Source organism: Nicotiana tabacum, chromosome 3 (genome assembly GCF_000715075.1).
Source record: "Nicotiana tabacum cultivar K326 chromosome 3, ASM71507v2, whole genome shotgun sequence".
Lineage (NCBI taxonomy): Eukaryota > Viridiplantae > Streptophyta > Magnoliopsida > Solanales > Solanaceae > Nicotiana > Nicotiana tabacum.
The window spans coordinates 29,982,381-30,000,884 of record NC_134082.1 but is presented as its reverse complement, the minus strand read 5'-3'; the positions used below and the strand labels follow the sequence as shown (position 1 = coordinate 30,000,884).

At 37.2% G+C, this 18,504-nt stretch overlaps 1 long non-coding RNA gene across 2 annotated transcripts; it reads right to left on the bottom strand.

Moving 5' to 3' along the window:
- Positions 1–298: 298 nt before the first annotated feature.
- Positions 299–17,848, bottom strand: LOC142179408 (uncharacterized). Of its 2 annotated transcripts, XR_012707429.1 has the most exons (4): positions 17,406–17,848; positions 17,189–17,259; positions 3,060–3,195; positions 299–607 (listed from the first exon to the last, which is right to left on the bottom strand). It is a non-coding gene; the product is annotated as an uncharacterized LOC142179408 (long non-coding RNA). The 2 variants fall into 2 exon arrangements; XR_012707428.1 differs by lacking the exon at positions 17,189–17,259 and having other exon boundaries at positions 300–607; positions 17,406–17,839.
- Positions 17,849–18,504: the final 656 nt, after the last annotated feature.

Below are 18,504 nucleotides of genomic sequence, written 5' to 3'. Positions count from 1 at the left end.
TTCAATTAGCATTGAGAAACAAAACCACACGACAGGAAGGAATAAATTTGAAGTTTTTTTTTTCCTAACTCTGTTGCCTTTGGGGGATAAATACAGACGTCTCCATACCGATCCCTCAGACTCTACTAAGCTTTTCTATGAACTATGAGACCCATGTAACCTAGAGCTTTGATACCAACTTGTCACGACCCAGATTTCTCGCCCTCGGGAGTCATGATGGCGCCTACTAATGTGAGTTAGGCAAGCTGACTATTTGAACAATTTACCTTTTTCCCATTTTAAATCCTTTAATAATTATAAGCAATAATTTAAAGACGGTGGAATTTATGACAAGCGGAAGAAAAACAATAAAACTACTGAGTATATCCAATACAACTATTTAAACAAGACTACCTAGAACTAGAGTCACAGGTTCACAGACGGTCTAAGAATACTACAAACAAGGTCTGAATGAAATACATAAGTCTATCTCTGATAAGTAAAAACAGTAAGAGAAAAGATAGAAGGAGATGCCAAGGCCCACGGACGAATGCAGGACTACCTCGGGTCGCCTGCGTGTACTGAAGATAGCACCCTCACTACGGTCCAAACGCTCTGGTATCAATATCTACACACAGTGCAGAGTGCAGTATCAGCATAACCGACCCCATGTGCTGGTAAGTGCCTAGCCTAACCTCGGCGAAGTAGTGATGAGGCTAGGACCAGACTACCAAATAAACCTGTGCAGTTAAATCATATACAGCGGAAATAAAAGTAGATGATTACAGCTAAAGTTGAGCGGGGGAAACATGTTGCGGGGAGTAACAGGTAACAACATAACGACAGTAAAGAAATATAAGGAATGCCATAAATCAATTTCCAGCAAAGATAAAGGAAATAGAAGAACAGGTGCACATGTAATACCGTTGCAGGCGTGCAACCCGCTCCCATTTCATATACTACCGTTGCAGGCATGCAGCCCGCTCCCATTTCATATATTACCGTTGCAGGCTTGCAACCCGCTCCCATTTTATTTATCAACACCAATCATAAAGGAATTCCGGCAAGGGAACAATAGCAATATAACAACATCCCGGCAAGGGAACAATAATATTACAACAACATCCCGGCAAGGGAACAATAATATGACAATAACATCTCGGCAAGGGAACAATAATGATAATAACATCATGGCAAGGGAACAATAATGATAATCCTCATATGAAGTGCAATAAACCACAACGTGTCATAACAATTACAATACAACACTCACGGGCATGCTTGAAACCTACGTATAGATACTCATCACCATGCCTATACGTCGTACTCCACAGTTACCACGTAGCAAATAAGACACGACTCCTAATCCCTCAAGCTAAGGTTAGACCAAACACTTACCTCGATACCACGAACACAATTCAAGTCTCAACTATCGCTTTACCTCTTAATTCCACCAACTCAATTGTATCTAGACATAATCGACTTGATAACATCAATAAATGCTAAACAATCCAATCTCAATGCTTAATTATAGATTTCCTATCATTCTTCCCAAAAAGTCAAAAATCAACCCCGAGCCCGCTTGGTCAAAACACGAGGTTTGGACCAAAAGCCGATCACCCATTCAACCACGAGCTCGAAAATGTAATTAGTTCCAAAATCTGACCCCAAAATGAGGTTTAAATCCCAATTATACAAAAAGCCCTAACTCTACCCAAATCCCTAATTTTCTACCCTTAAGAACATGATTTAGGCCTAGAAATCTAATGGGTATTAAGGGAAATTGAAGAAAATGAATCTAAGATTACATACCTATGGATTTGTGGTGAAGTTCTCTTTCAAAAATCGCCCAATTTGGAGTTTGGAAGAAGAAGTTATGAAATTTGGGTTAAATCCCGTTTGTTCTGTTACTGTTTAAAAATGACTAGGCATGTCTTCATCGCGTTCGCGATAGCGCGACAGGCCTGCCGCGTCACGTTCGCGATGGGTCAGGCCCAGCTGATCATCGCATTCGTGTTTGACGGCTCGCGTTTTCGGAGCTTCAGCTCCTAGAGCCTTCGAGTTCGCGGTTAGATGGTGGCGTTCGCGTAGAACAAATGTGAACCCCCCCCCCCCAAGCCTTTAACCTTATGCGTCCGTGAGTGCCTGGACGCGTTCACGAAGGGTACTCCCCCCACAGCCTCGCGTTTGCATCCCAAGCTCCGCGTTCGCGAAGAACAAACAGGCACCTGAGGAAATTGCCTTACACGTTCGCGTGGAACCACACGAACGAGAAGAACAAACCATCTGTGCACCTGAGATAGAAAAAACCTGCAATTTTTCCTAAGTTCAAAACCTTCTTAAACCCATCCGAAACTCACCCGAGCCCTCGGGGCTCCAAACCAAACATGCATACTAACTCAAAAACTTCATATGAACTTATCCGTACGATCAAATCACCAAAATAACCTCTTAAATAACGAATTTAGCATAGAAATCTAAGAAAAATCTCAAAACTTTCAAAGTATCAATCTTCACAACTACGGGTCCGAATCACCTCAAACGACTTCCGTTTCTTACCAAATTTCACGGACTCATCTTAAATCACATATAAGACCTGTATCGGGCTCCAGAACCAAAATACAGGCCCGATACCATCAAGTTTTAAACACATTTCATTTCTAAAAACTCATAAATATTCTAGAAAATAATTTTTTTTTAAAAATTCATTTTTCGGGCTTGGGACCTCGTAATTCGATTCCGGGCATACGTCCAAGTCCCATATTTTATTACGGACCCTCCGAGATCATCAAATCACGGGTCCGAGTCCATTTACCCAAAATATTGACCGAAGTCAACTTAAATTCATTTTAAAGTAAAAATTTATTATTTTTCACAGATTTCCACATAATGGCTTTCCGGCTACGCGCCCGGACTATGCACGCAAATCAAGGTGATGCTGAAAGAGGTTTTTACGGCCTCGGAACACAGAATTTATTTTTAAAACAAGTGGTGACCCATCACACACTATCTAAAATGAACCTCTGTCTACAAAGCCTCTAAGGTTATTTGACTTCAAATTGGACAGGATATCGGCCTACCTATAAGTCTGTAGCAAAACACTATCACGATGACTCATAGACTCGGCTGCACTCCGAATGAGGTGGAGTTTTACCGATCCTTTGCTGAATGTTGACCTCATCTACTATGAGGGCTCGTCAAACCAATTGTCTATACCTGCATGCATAAATGCAGCATCCCCAGCAAAAGGACGTCAGTACAAATAATGTGCTGGTATGTAAGGCATGTAAATCAGTATATAAAGAACATGGAAGAAACATGGAGTAAAGGACTCAACCTGTAAGTCTGAATAGCTCTGTAAATCATAAAATATTTATAATGTCATGTATATGCGTATGAATGTCATGTCGTGCATAGGTACATGTGTTCATAACATAATCAAGCCTCTAAGGGCATCCCATCATATCATCTCGGCCACTGTGGGCAAATCATCAACGTATACCAGCTGATCAAGTGATGGTGCATATATAACGCCATAACATTTCCCATATCCCATATATATACGCGTATATAATGCCATAACATCATCATGCCTCTAAGGGCATCCCATCATATCATCTCGGCCACTGTTGACAAATCATCAATGTATACCAACCGATCAAGTGGTGATGCGTATATAACGCCGTAACCTTTTCCCATATCTCATATACATATATATATATATACGCGTATATAACGCCATCTGGTCATGGGTCAATGCACATGAATACATGTATAAATGCATGAAATGCATATGAAATACGTTAATAAAATCTATCGGTACATCATAAGGCCATTATGCCTCTAAGTAATATCATGAAATAAACTTTACCAACTTACGTACATTTTGAGACCCATGAATAGATGATATAATAATAAAACACATGAGAATTTAAGAACACATGCGCCTCTAATACTTCTACGAATAGAGTCATTTTTGAAAGTTGTGCATTTGCTCGTTTTGCTCATGTCGTATAGATCATGCCAAAAGAAAGAAGGGATAGCTTTAACATACTTGATTTTTCTGTTGTCCTTACAGAATTTTATTTCACTTTATAAGTAAATCCCAACTGTTCATTAACCTTCTAACTGCAAACCCTTAAGGATAGTCATTGATTCGAAAACCCTTCATTCCATATTTAATATTGATCGCCTCCTACCGCAAATAGCCTTGATCATTCTCAAACAACCATATTCATTTAAACAGGAAGCTCTTATTTCATAAATACTCACTTTGCATCAAATCAAATTGAAGCCTTTCTTGGCATCCCTTTGTAGACGTCTTCACTACAAGAAATTGACTTAGTGGAACTCCTAATGCTAGTGTTTCAGCAAGTGTATAAAAATAAAAGGAAAGATCTTCACTACATGAAAAGGAACAATCTTTTCAATTGGCCAACAATTCAACCATGCAAAAGTTAACCTTAATACCTTGTAAGGAGAAATTCGGTGGATAAAATATTAACAAAACATAACCAATTATAAAGAATAATAAATAAACTATAGAAGTCCCAAATAGTTGCTTCCACCTACTATCCCTTTTCTAAGTTTTATCTTAATTCATGTCACCTAGCTTAATGAATGTAAGAGTCACAATGTTTCTAAGGCAAAAGTTGCCACGTGAGGGTATTTATCTTTATCCAAAGAGTTTTAATTAATCTCCCACTAAAAGCTATTAATTACCCAATTATCCACATAATTAAGAATTATCTCAAATTACATAAAATACTATCCACTTTTATCACACTTTATATACCCTACTATCATGGTCATGAGGTACCATATAGAATAAATACATACGCTATTATTTCATTAAAATACCCATATAAAAATATATATATTTTCTCAACTTATAATTTTCCTAATATCATACAAATAGTATAAATTTTCGTACGTTTAATTCTTAAAATGGTAAAAAGATAACCTTCTTTTCTTGTGCAAAAATAATTTCTATCTATACAATAAAGAAAATCTCATAAACTTTCTTATATTATGAGTATAATTTACCATATCCGAAAATAATAATAATGGTAACTATCCAAAATTATACTTATAAAAATTTTACTAAAATACTCGTCTTAAAAGAAAATACCACACTAACATAATATCTAATGGTATCAAGGTTGGTAAACTTACGGGGTCTTATAACAGCATAGTCACAAATCCTCTATAATCTCATGAATGGTCTTAATCTCTTCAAGATCATATGGATTACTAGACTTATCCTAATATTAAAGTACGAGGTGTAACAAGTACTGATGTATTTATATATTTGGCTCCAGTCGTTTGTTTATATATGTTTCATACATGGTTAAATATGCTAAAAACTATGGAGCATACATCTAATGATTTCTCTTTTTTGGACATGTACATCCATTTAGGCCAGCCGCATTGCATCTTTTAGGAGAGTCAAAAATCAGTTGTAGACGCATCTCTTTACTGCTGGGCCTACCTTCTTAAAGGCCCAATTACCATAGCCCAGTTTTCTTTCCCCCAATTCCCTTTATTATTGCCTCTTGTTTCGTTAATCTAGTTTATTGCTTCATTTACTACCTTGTTGCTTTGTCGCATCTTTGTTATCATATATATAACACTCATATATTAGATCACATGTTTTATTTTGTGCTTTAATGTCATATAAAACTTAGGCAAGCCCTAATGAACATATGACGAAAAGAATTCGTTAAGTAATTAATCCTTATTTAGCTAACTATAATTTGCTCAAATCGTTACTATGTTCTCACTCACCTTCCCTTTTCTTAAAAGATTTTTGAAGACTAGAACTTAGTAAAAACAGCAGCCTTATTTTCGAAAAAGAAGTCAAAACTATATTGCAAGCTTTATTATCAAGAGGAAAATCAGAATTTTGCAAAAATGAAGAACTGTCGCTTTAAAGGATTTTCAGCAAAATGATCTTTCTTTAAATCTTCAAATCAAGGTATATCATAGGCTCACTTTTACAAGAACCCTTTAGAATTACATGAACTCCATTCCTTAAATCAAGTGTTTTCATAACTCAACCCCTTTTCACGAGCTTTATAAAATATAGACCACTTACATATATATTTCAAAACTCTTTCAACATATCTTTAAACTCCTTTATAAATTCACACTCCTCTTAACTCTACATACCCCTTAGATATCTAGTAAGTTGTACTCTTTAATAGTAATTAAGTTGTTGGCCCAAGTACATGTGAAGTTTTGAAGACTGACAAAAGAACTCAGATATGGACTAGGTCCATCTTGTGAGCACAGTCATAATCAACCCAAACATGTGAGATGCACGTGAAGGAGATAAATTTAACTTATCAGAAGTAATATCTTCTGATCTGATCGAAAAGTTTGCATATTGGATAAGGAGAGAAAGACTCCTTACATGAAGAAAACGTTTAGGAAGAAGATAGTGTAAGAGTATGAGATCAACTAGAACTCTTCTATGATAGAAGAGTAGTATCTGAATCCCAGTCAATCTCTAATTACTAACCCATTAAATATCAGTGTTGTTCTCTTTTATAAGCAGAAGTTAAACTTAAATTGAGAGCAAAAGAGCAAGGCGATTTTGCAAGCAATTTATGTGTGATTCAAGTGTGCAATCCTGAAGCTACTTGAACGAGATAGAAGAACTAGTTCCAAGTGTCTATCTTTTATTCTAGTTCAATTGTAGTAGGTGATTTTACATTGTACCTTTTAGCTTTTATAGAAGCAATTGTATTAGGTACCTAGAGTGTTCAAGTTAGTGTTAATTTGAAGTTGTCGCAATAGTTGAGGTTGCGTGCCACAACGATATTAGAGTTAATGCTAGGTTTACAAAGAATTTTTGTAAATGCAGTTTTTGGCTCAGTGAGTTTAGTGGAAGTTTGGGAAAATACTATTGAGTAGTAGGTCATGGTTTTTTCACCTTTTGAGCCAGGTGTTTTCCACGTAAAAATCTTTGTGTTCTTTATTTTCATTACTTATTATTCTGCAAACAGTAGGAGTTGGAACACATAGAAGAACCAGGCCCTTCTAAAATTAAGTTACGCAAAAATTGGGTACCACACAAATCACCCCCCCCCCCCTCTTGTGTGGTATTGAAGCATAAAACATCAATTTGTATTAGAGCGGGTTATCCTTGAAGAGGTTAACACTTTAGGAAAATATCAAGATGAGTGCACCACCTGGAAACTGGGAAGGGCAGTCCACTGATAGGCCTCCACTCTTTAATGGTCAGTACTATTCTTGGTGGAAGAACAGGATGAGAGATCACATCATAGGAGAAGACTAAAATAATCTAAGTTTTAAATTGATGCATGCAAGCATGCTACCTACTCTATGTTTTAAACTTATGAACTTTGGGACATAGCCATTGATGGTCCATTGGCTACTACAAAGAAGAATGCTAAAGGAGTAGACGTGTCAAAGACAAAAGCTGATTGCACTGCTGAAGACTTGAAGAAATGGGAAACGAATACCAAGGCCAAGAAATGGCTTGTATGTGGACTGGGTCCAGACAAGTATAGTAGGATTCAAAGTTGTACCACTGTTAAGGAGATATGGGACACTTTACAAGTGGCTCATGAAGGAACTCCTCAAGTAAAGAGATCAAGAGGAACACTGCTATATTCTCAATATGAGAATTTCACTATGAAGGAAGGAGAAACTATCCAGGAGATGTACACAAGGTTTACAACACTAACAAATGAACTTAAATCTCTTGGAAGAATTATCCTTGAAGAAGACAAGGTTGAGAAAATCTTGACAAGGGTCTTACCAGTGACTTTGGAAAGCAAAATCACTACTATTCAGGAATCAAAGAATATTGCTACTCTCAAATTGGATGAATTGATTAGAAATCTCACTGCCTATGAACTGAGAAGGCAAACCATGAAAATGGATGCACCCAAGAAGGAAAGGAGTTTAGTTCTCAGAATAGCTAAAGGTGCAGATCTGGAGGATGATGAAATGGCCATGATCACAAGGAATTTCAAAAAGTACCCAATGAGAGGAAAAGGTTCTTCAAGAGGTAAAACCTTCAACAAACCAAGGGCTCCTAAGAAACAGACCAACGAGGGTTGCTACAAATATGGAAAGACTGATCACATGATCAAGAATTGTCCTCAGTGGGAAATTGAATGGAAGAAGGAAAGGGCTGAATGAAGGAATAGGAAGAAGGAACAGGTTCAACCCAAGAGGAACAAAGGATCAACAAAGGCTACGGTTGTTACTTGGGGAGAAACATCATATGAGGATTCAGAAGATGAAGCTGGAGATGAACAAGCACTTATGGCCATCGGAGAATCAGATGATAAACAAGAGGTAAGTGTGATTCATCTCAAAGACAAAATTAAATTTCTATCTAAAGAAAGGTTATCTGAACTATTGCTAGAGTTTATCAAAGAGTCTGAGATAATTAACAATGAGAAGGAATAGTTGTCTAGGGAGTGTGTGATCTTAAAAGCCAAGTGCAAAAATCTAGAATCTAGGGCTAATGAGAGTGACAGTAAAAATGTTGAGTTGAAGAACTAGGTTCTTGAACTCGACACCAGTGTCCTAGAACTTAGGTCTGAAAATTTAAAACTGAAATTAGGAACAAGTAAGAAGAAAGTTGATCACACACATCTCACCTTAAAAGAAAACCTAAGAAAAAAGAAAGATGAGTTGTACAAGAAAGATGAGCAGATAAGAGTCTTAAAAGAAGACCTAGGGAAGGTAAAGCATGAACTCGACAGAACTTGCAAATGGAATAAGGCTTCTGATGCACTATCCTGGCTACAAGAACATCACAATAGCAACAAGAGAGGACTTGGCTATGGGACCCAAGCACCTAAATGGGACCCCAAAAGTAAGTACATCACTCTTCCTGAAAACAAAATCTGCATACATTGTGGCAAGACTAGTCATTACAAAAATGAATGTAATGCAAAAGAAAAGGCCAGTCAAAAGAACAAAACCTTTATTCAAGAGAAAAATAGGTTGTCTGGGTAGGCTAAAAGGAATTTAATTCACCCCTTTGCCTATAGAAAGGGACCCAAACTAGTTTAGGTTCCTAAGACTAACCCCTAATTTCTTTTTACAGGTCCAAGTGAAGGGAAGTAGCCAAATATGGTACATGGATAGTGGCTGCTCAAAACATATGACTGGAAGCAAGAACCAATTCCTTTCACTTGAGGACTTAAAAGGAGGTAATGTCTCCTTTGGAAATAGGAAGAAAGGTGAGATTATTGGGGTTGGAAAGGTAGGTAAGACAGACTCACATTCCATTGAGAATGTCTACTTGATAGATAGCTTGAAATATAGCATAATCAGTGTATCATAACTGTGTGACAGAGGTAACTTTGTAACATTTACCTGTACCAAATGCGTTGTGATTAATCTTACCACTGACAAGATTGTTTTGTAGGGAAAAAGAGTTAACAATATTTACATTGTAGATTTGTCCACTCTTTCAGAAAATGAACTCACTTGCCTGAGTGTGTTGGAAAATGATCCCCTCATGTAGCACAAAAGACTTAGTCATGCAGGTCTGAATCAACTCAACAAATTAGTCTCCAAGGACCTGGTGATAGGGTTACCTAACATCAAGTTCAAGGAAGACAAAGTTTGTGAGGCTTGTGCAAGGGGAAAGCAGGTAAGACCATCCTTTAAAAGTAAGAAAATGGTAAGCACAACCAAGACGATGGAACTGGTTCATATGGATCTCTGTGGTCCAATGAGAACTTTGAGCAAAGGTGGTAAGAAATATGTGATGGTACTTGTTGATGATTACTCTAGGTTTACCTGGGTACTGTTATTAACATCTAAGTATAAAGCATTTGACATGTTTACTGCCTTTGTTAGAAAAACTTAGAAACAGCTAGGTAATCAACTGCATCAATCAAGTCTGATCATAGAACTAAATTTAAAAATGCTAAGTTTGCCGAATTTTGTGATGAGCATGGTATAGATCATAATTTTTATGCCCCTAGGACTCCTCAACAAAATGGAGTAGTTGAAAGAAATAATATGACTCTTGAAGATATGGCTAGGACTATGCTTTTTTCTAGTAAACTGCCTCATAGCTTCTAGGCAGAGGCTGTAAATACCGCATGTTACATCATTAATAGATGCATGACTAGACCTCTTGTAGAGAAGACTCCCTATGAGTTACTTAAAGGGAGAAAACCAAATATATCGCATCTTAGGGCATTTGGATGCAAGTGTTTTGTGCACAATAATGGAAAGGACTCCCAAGGTAAGTTTGATCCCAGAAGTGATGAGGGGGTATTCTTGGGATATTAGCAAAGCTTATAAAGTTTTCAATAAAAGAACTTTGTGTGTAGAAGAAAGTTTACATGTAGTTTTTGATGAAACTAACATTCTTTCTGAGAAACAGGAGCATGAAGATGAAGCTATTGGGCTGGTAAAAGATTTGAGTGAAGTCTCAGCTCAAGCTGAAGTTGCACCAAAAGAAGGAACAGGTGATGGAACAGGTTCTTCCATCCAGAGCAACCTGACAGGGGGAACTCAACAAAGATGAACTGAAACCAATCACCTAAAGGAGCATGTTCATAACAATGTTCCTCAGCAACAAAACATGGGAGAAACATCAAGAAGAAATTAGTTGGTTGTGAAACCTCACAAGTATCAAAGTCTTATCCCATTGAGAACATAATCACTTATCCAAACTCTGGAGTTAAAACTAGATCACAATTAAAGAATATGTATGCTTTTGATGCTTTCCTATCTCCTATTGAACCTAAAAATATTATTGAGGCTTTTCCAGATGCAGACTGGGTAAATGCAATGCAATATGAACTCAATCAGTTTGAGAGAAGTCAAGTTTGGCATCTAGTTCCAAGACCCAAGGACAAATTAGTAATTGGCACTAAATGGGTCTTCAAAAACAAGCTTGATAAAGATGGAACAGTTACAAGAAACAAGGCACGACTGGTGGTCCAAGGCTATAGCCAAGAGAAGGGTATAGATTATGATGAGACTTTTGCTCAAGTTGCAAGACTAGAGGCAATAAGACTCCTCATACCTTTTGCAGCACACATGGAATTCACTCTTTATCAGATGGATGTCAAAAGTGCCTTCCTAAATGGCTACCTAAAAGAAGAAGTGTTTGTTAAACAACCTCCAGGGTTTGAGGGCAAGGAGTGTTCGGAACTTGTGTACAAATTTGACAAGGCTCTCTATAGACTCAAGCAGGTTCCTAGAGCATGGTATGAACGATTGTCCAAATTCCTGCTTGAACATGGCTACAAAAGAGGTAAAATTGACAGTACTCTATTCCTGAGGGAAAAAGGTAAAGATCTTCTTTTGGTATAAATATATGTTGATGACATAATTTTTGGGGAAACCACTGACAAACTAAGTAAAGATTTTGCCAAATTAATGCGGAGTGAGTTTGAAATGAGTATGATGGGTGATCTTAACTTTTCCTTAGGCTTACAGATCAAACAAAGCCCAAATGGAACCATGATCCATCAGCAGAAATATGCAAAAGAGTTGATCAAAAAGTTTAAAATGGATGAATCAAAGGAAATGAACACTCCCATTGCAACACCTACTAAATTAGACATAGATGAACCTGGTTCATCTGTTGATCAGAAGTTGTATAAGGGTATGATTGGTTCACTTTGTATCTTACTGCCAGCAGACCTGACATAGTTTCCAGTGTAGGGCTTTGTGCTCGTTTTCAGGCTAATCCAAAGGAATCTCACTTGATTGTTGTCAAGAGGATACTGAGATATTTGAAAGGCACTACTGATCTGTGTCTTTGGTACCCTAAGCTAGTAATTTCAATCTAGTAGGGTATGTTGATGCTGACTATGCAAGTTTCCTTGTGGATAGGAAGAGCACCTCAGGTATGGCTAATTTTCTTGGTTCATGTCTTGTATCATGGGCCACTAAAAAGCATAATTCAGTGGCCTTGTCCACTGTTGAGGCTGAATATATTGTTGTTGCCTCTTATTATACTCAATTGTTGTCGATCAAACAGCAGCTGATAGATTTTGGCATTGAAGTTGGTTGCATTCCTATCTTCTGTGATAACACTAGTGCTATAAGTATGACAAAGAACCTTGTTCACCATAAGAGGACTAAACACATAGATGTTAGACACCACTTCTTAAGAGATAACTATGAGAAAGGATTGATCACCATAGAATTATGTGCTACTGATAAATAAATTGCTGACATTTTTACTAAAGCACTGAGTAGAGAAAACTTTGAAAGGAATAGGTTAGAATTAGGGATGATTAAGATCACCTAATGGGACCAGCTCAGAATGCACAATGAAAAAAAATAATGAAAAAAATTGAAAAAAGATTTGGCTAGGAAATCTGAACCTGTGTAAATATCTAGATTAATTTTTACTCAGCTTCATACTGCAATTAGTATGCTCCTGTGACATGTGCTAATATGACTCACTGATCTCTTGCAAAATTTTCTCTATTATGGTTAATTGAGGCATGGTCAAGAGAATTCTAAATGAAGAACCTGGTCCATCAGTATTGGTTCATCTGATTGCTAAGGTATATTTTCTATACTCTGCACAATTAGAAATATAAATATTTAAATCATGAGAAGAAGTCCTACAATTGTTCAACTCCTTAGAAAATTCTATCTGTTTGTTTTTGAACCAGTTCTGTCAGCTTTAGAACTCTAACCACAAAATTTGCCTAAAATCTAGGGAAGCCTAACCGTTCATTCAAACCTGAAATTTTAGGTTGGTTAGACCTCTAATTGACCACTGCTAAAGCTGCCATTATACATTAAATGTGTATTTCTCTTTAAATACACATCATTACCTCTTGTCATCTTCATAATTCTAAACCATCAAAAACCCGTCTTCACTTTCAATTGCTTTTTTCTCCAAAGTTCTAACTCACTAATTTTCTCAAGAAATCAGCGATAATGACAAACCCACAAGACAACCCTGGAACTCCTCCACAGCCCACTTCCTTTAATTCATCTACCTCTCCTCCACCTAGCACGACTCCCAAACCAAGGCTGAGAAGGGTAAAAATGCTTGCTCGAAAAATAGTAGCTTCTAATGATCTCTCAATTAAATTGAATGAGCAATTAAAGGTAAGTCAGACTCAAGACTCTAATTCTAACTCTGATTATGAGTCGTACAAATCTGCTAGTAAGGGGGAATGACCTGGGTCTTCTAACTCTGAGAAGGTTCAAGAATCCCCCTCTAAGGTAAATTCTTCTTTGACTGAGAATTTAGAAAATAGGTTTATTTTGGTTGGGCCTATCAGGGATGTGGAATTACCTGAGTTAAGACGGAGTGGAGGTAAAAAGAAATCTGAAAAAGAAAAAGAGAGAGAGGGTGAATGTGGTGACGAGACGGGAAAAGGGAAAAGAGTGGTTGATCATTCACCCACTGCTGATTTGTTTGTATCTGCTATTTTTGGGGTTGAACATGAAAATATTGAAAAGAGTGGCAAGAAGTCAGGGGGAAGTGGTTCTGGTGAAGCTGTTGAAGGGTTAGTTAACCTAAGTGCACAGGGAGATGAACCTGGTTCATCAACTGAAGAGAACCTAGCAGACCTGTTGAAAAGGGTAGGGGCAAGTTACGATCCAAAGAAAAGGAGAACTCCCACACCAAAAGCCCCAGTGCTCCTAAACCCTCCAAGAAAAGAAAGGCATCATCTCCAACAACTACTGAAACTTCCTTGCCAAAGGGAAAAGCCACAAGAAGTAGGGTGAAATAGAGTGAGAGTGATCTACAAAAGGCTCTGGCTGAAAGTAAGAAGAAAATAATTTCTAAAGGAAAGGGTAAGTTTTCAGAGTCCTCAGAAGTTGTTGATATTGAGGAGATGGAACAGGTCCATCAGGAGAAAGTTACAACAGTGGAGGTTCAGACCCCCAAGCCGAAAAAGCCCAAGACTTCTTCCAAGAAGTCTTCCTCTATGTCTGAGGCTGCTGAACCCTCATTGGCCAAGAGGACAAGGTCTACAGTGAAAAGTAAACAAGTTAGAGTTTCTGAAGAGGAGGAATAGAGTGGTGAAGAAGAAAGTGAGTCTAATGGTGAACAAGACAAGCTGACCAAGTTTGGTAAGAGAAAAATTTTGAAAGGTAGATTGTTGAAACACCTGGCATGGTCCTTCAGATGGATTGAAGGCTAGCTAGGAATGAGATTATTGAGTTCATGGCAAATGCAGAGGTTAAGGATGGCAGAGTTAGCATCCTGGTGAAAGGGGTTCACGTGACCTTTGATGGAAAGAAGCTAGGCGAGATCCTTGACATACCCTCTGAAGGGTTTGATGACTATACAAGGCAAAGGTGGCCATGTCTGGACTCCTTTCCTACTGCCCTTGAAATTACCAGGAGGTTCTATGATACTACAGATGTGAATGAGGCTAGGCCTGTTCAGAAGAGTGAAATAAGGCCACAGCACAAAGTCTTATTTGAATTTGTCAACAAGTGTTTGATGCCTCGATAGGAAAGGAGGCACACTGCTAACTACATGGACTTGGTGTTGATTGAGTGTCTTGAAAGAACAAGGCAGATCAACTGGCCTGCATTCATTATCAAGCTGCTAGATAGGGATATCAATGGCTCCAAGGCCTATGCCACTCCTTATGGGTTATTTTTGACTATTGTTCTTGATCGCTGCAAGGTGCCACTGAAGAAGTGGGAATGGCCTCAACCAAAGATCACTTTGGAATCAACACTTTGATTGACTGTGATTATGAGATCACTGCCATTCCCAATGAACTTGGTTCATCCAAGAAGACACCTATAAACAGCAAAGTCAGAGCCCTGGTGCAGGAGAGTGGAGCAAAAGATGCAGAGATAGCTAGGCTGAAGGCTCGCTTAGCTGAGGTTGAATCTGAGAGGGATGCTCTCAGAACTGAGCTCACTAAGGAAAAGAAGAAGAATGATGGGGTTCTTCAGAATATGCTGACCATTCTCCAAGCCCAAAACCAACCCTCTAGCTCTCCCAAGCCTTAGGAATATAATTCTAGCCTCTATCTCCCGAACCTGTCTAGTGCCTTCAATGACCCGGATTAGGGGTTTTTCTTTCTTTTTGCTCATGTTTTGAATGTTTTTGCTTTATGGTTGTGGATTGTGGTAGCAACATACCTTCTATCAATGATATCTACTGTTTTTGCTCTTATTCAATGTTAATCTTTCCTTGATAGTTTAAATATGTTTGCTCGATTATTGATGATTAATCCATGAGTGCACTTGCAGTTGCCCCAGTGGCCATGAGTACTTATTAAAATCTGGGACTCACACTTTGTATGCAACTTTTCGATGATTCCAAAAGGGGGAAGAAATATTGTGCTTTACATATTCTAAATAAGTGATATTTATAACCTAATTAACTTGGTCCTTGATGATAAGTGAATTTTCTAAATTTTGTATTGATGGTTAAGCTGAGTTCTTACATGATCCAAGTAAGTAAAAAGCACAGAGTTTGTCATCATCAAAAATGGGGAATTTTTTGGCCCAAGTACAGGTGAAGTTTTGAAGACTGACAAAAGAACTCAGATATGGACCAAGTCCATCTTGTGAAGCACAATCATGATCAACCCAAACATGTGAGATGCACGTGAAAGAGATAAATCTAACTTATCAGAAATAATATCTCCAGATCTCATCGAAAAGGTTGCATATTGGATAAGGAGAGAAAGAGTCCTTACCTGAAGAGAACACAGTTTAGGAAGAAGATAGTGTTAGAGTATAAGATCAACTAGAACTCTTCTACAATAGAAGAGTAGTATCTGAATCCCAGTCAATCTCTAATTATTAACCCATTAAATATCAGTGTTGTTCTCTTTTACAGGTAATGCACATAAGAAGAAGTTAAACTTAAATTGAGAGCAAACGAGCAAGGCGATTTTGCAAGCAATTTATGTGTGATTCAAGTGTGCAATCCTGAAGCTAATTGAACGAGATAGAAGAACCAGTTCCAAGTGTTTATCTTTTATTCTAATTTAATCGTAGTAGGTAATTTTACATTGTACTTTTCAGCTTTTATAAAAGCAATTGTATTAGGTACCTAGAGTGTTCAAGTTAGAGTTAACTTAAAGTTGTCGCAGCAGTTGAGGCTATGTGCCATAACAGTATTAGAGTTAATCCTAGGTTTACAAAGAGTTTTTGTAAATGCAGTTTTTGGCTTAGTGATTTTAGTGAAAGTTTGGAAAAATTCTACTGAGAAGTAGGTCGTGATTTTTTCACCTTTTGAGCCAGGTGTTTTCCACGTAAAAATCTCTGTGTTCTTTATTTTCTTTACTTATTATTCCACAAACAGTAGGAGTTGGAACACATAGAAGAACCAGGTCCTTCTATAATTCAGTTAAGCGAAAATTGGGTACCACACAAATCACTCCCTCCCCCCTCTTGTGTGGTATTGAAGTATAAAACATTAATTGGTATCAGAGCGGGTTATCCTTGAAGAGGCTAAGACCTTAGGAACAGATCAAGATGAGTGGTCCCTAACACCTCCCCTTAGAAGAACAAGAACCCTTACCCATAATCTCACCGGTTAGCAGACCAATACTAAATATAAATTAATAATTTAATAGGTACCCTAGTATACCTTTAAATATAAGGTGGCGACTCTCTTTTATCAACAACAGAGAAACCACAAGTTGAATCTTATTTTGTCTAGTGCAAAATAGGGTACAACAATCACCATATGTGGTTTTGAGATGAGAGTGGACTTTCTATTATTGGATATGGTGGATTTTAATGTGATCTTGGGTATGTATTGGCTGCCTCCATACAATGTTATTCTTAATTGTCATGTTAAGACCGTGACATAGGTTATGTCAGGGTTGCCGAAGATGGAGTGGAATGGTTCTCTATGTTGCACTCCTAGCAGAGTTATCTAATTCTTGAAGGCTCAACGGATGGTTGGAAAAAAATGTTTAGTGTATCTAGCCTTCGCCAGAGATGTTAGTGTTGATACTCCTACTCTCTAGTCAGTTCCAGTAATGAGGGAGTTTCCGGATGTGTTTCTTGCAGACCTACCGGATATGAATCCTCTCAATAAGATACGATGGAAGTATACGGAAGGATGTAACACCTATTGAGACACGAGCTCTACAATATGCATTTCTCGTATAAGATTCATCCGACTCATACTTACTACAGATTCATGCCAATGAAAGAGGCACTGACTACACAAGAATTTGCAAAAATAAGAGGAAACCAACGGAACCCAAAGAGAGGAAAAAAAACATACTCTGTACAACAAGCTACATTAAGTTGTTTTCTTTTCCTTCGTTCTTTTTTCATATAAATTATCGGAACAACCTGAAAACTAAGCACATGTTTTTAGTTTTCACTTTTCAAGATTAAAGTAAAAATTACTTTAAGCAGAAAAAATAGAAGGAAAAAAAGAATGCTTAGATGAAAGAGAGAAAAAGTTAGAAATACCCAAAAAAAATACGAAATAATACCTGTGAACAAAGTCCTTAAAATTTCTCCTCTTTCACGCAGCAAATTGGAGTTCTTAATGGAAGAAGAAGTATAAAAGCAAAAGAAGAGATAAAAGAACATATCAATGCAATGACATAGAATAAGAACAAATCAATAAAAAATAAAAAGAAGAAACCTCGGTCGCAGAACTGCTCCCCTTTTTTCTCTACAAATTAATTGTTCTCTGGAACTCTCCCCTTTGAGTAAAGAATAGTTAGAAAGAGATTGATGTGGAGAAAGTGGAGAAAGCAAAGTAACGGACTTGGAAGATGAAAAAGGAGAAAAACAAAGATCATAAGAGTTGGAATACATCTTATCAAATGGACCACGTGTTTGTCATCTGAAGCAATTGAAATGTAAAATGGAGCTTTTCAAATGACAGCTGGTTTTTCTGAAAAAAGAGTCACAACACGTGTTAATAGAAATGGAGAAAAGATATCATTCCCCAATAAAAGAGCATCAAGTGCATATACAAGTAACTTAACTTTCTATACAATTTGGAACTGCAGAGTTCGTACTCCTTGACCATTTATATATAGTAGTAATTTTTATTGTATAATAATACTTTAAATTAACTTGTCTTATAAACTTACACATTAAGCTTAAGTAAGTCTAACAAATTCAAAATAACACAAATTGTCTCAAATCAACTTAAATACGAATTCCTGGAGGATGCTCAAGACAACCCTTAATATGCCTCCTTAAACCAGTTGTGCCCTCCCACTTTCGATGAACATTAAAGACTCGACCACAGTTCTTGCACTCTACTTTGCGAACTTCTTCATTTTTTTCTACCACCTCAAAGTGTTCCCAAATATGTGAGCGCACTCTAGAAGCACAGGGCATGATTTAAGTTGAATCTAACAAAAATGGTAACCACACTTCACTTGATAATTGTAATTTTGTATTGGCTACCATATATAATTGATAAAACTTATTAATTGATAATAATTGATAATCAATTATTATCAATTAATTACAACTTCTAATGATAATTAATTGATAATTAATTATTAATTATCAAGGGTAACCACTTGATAATGGTAATAATTGATGAATATTAATTAATTGAGAACTTGA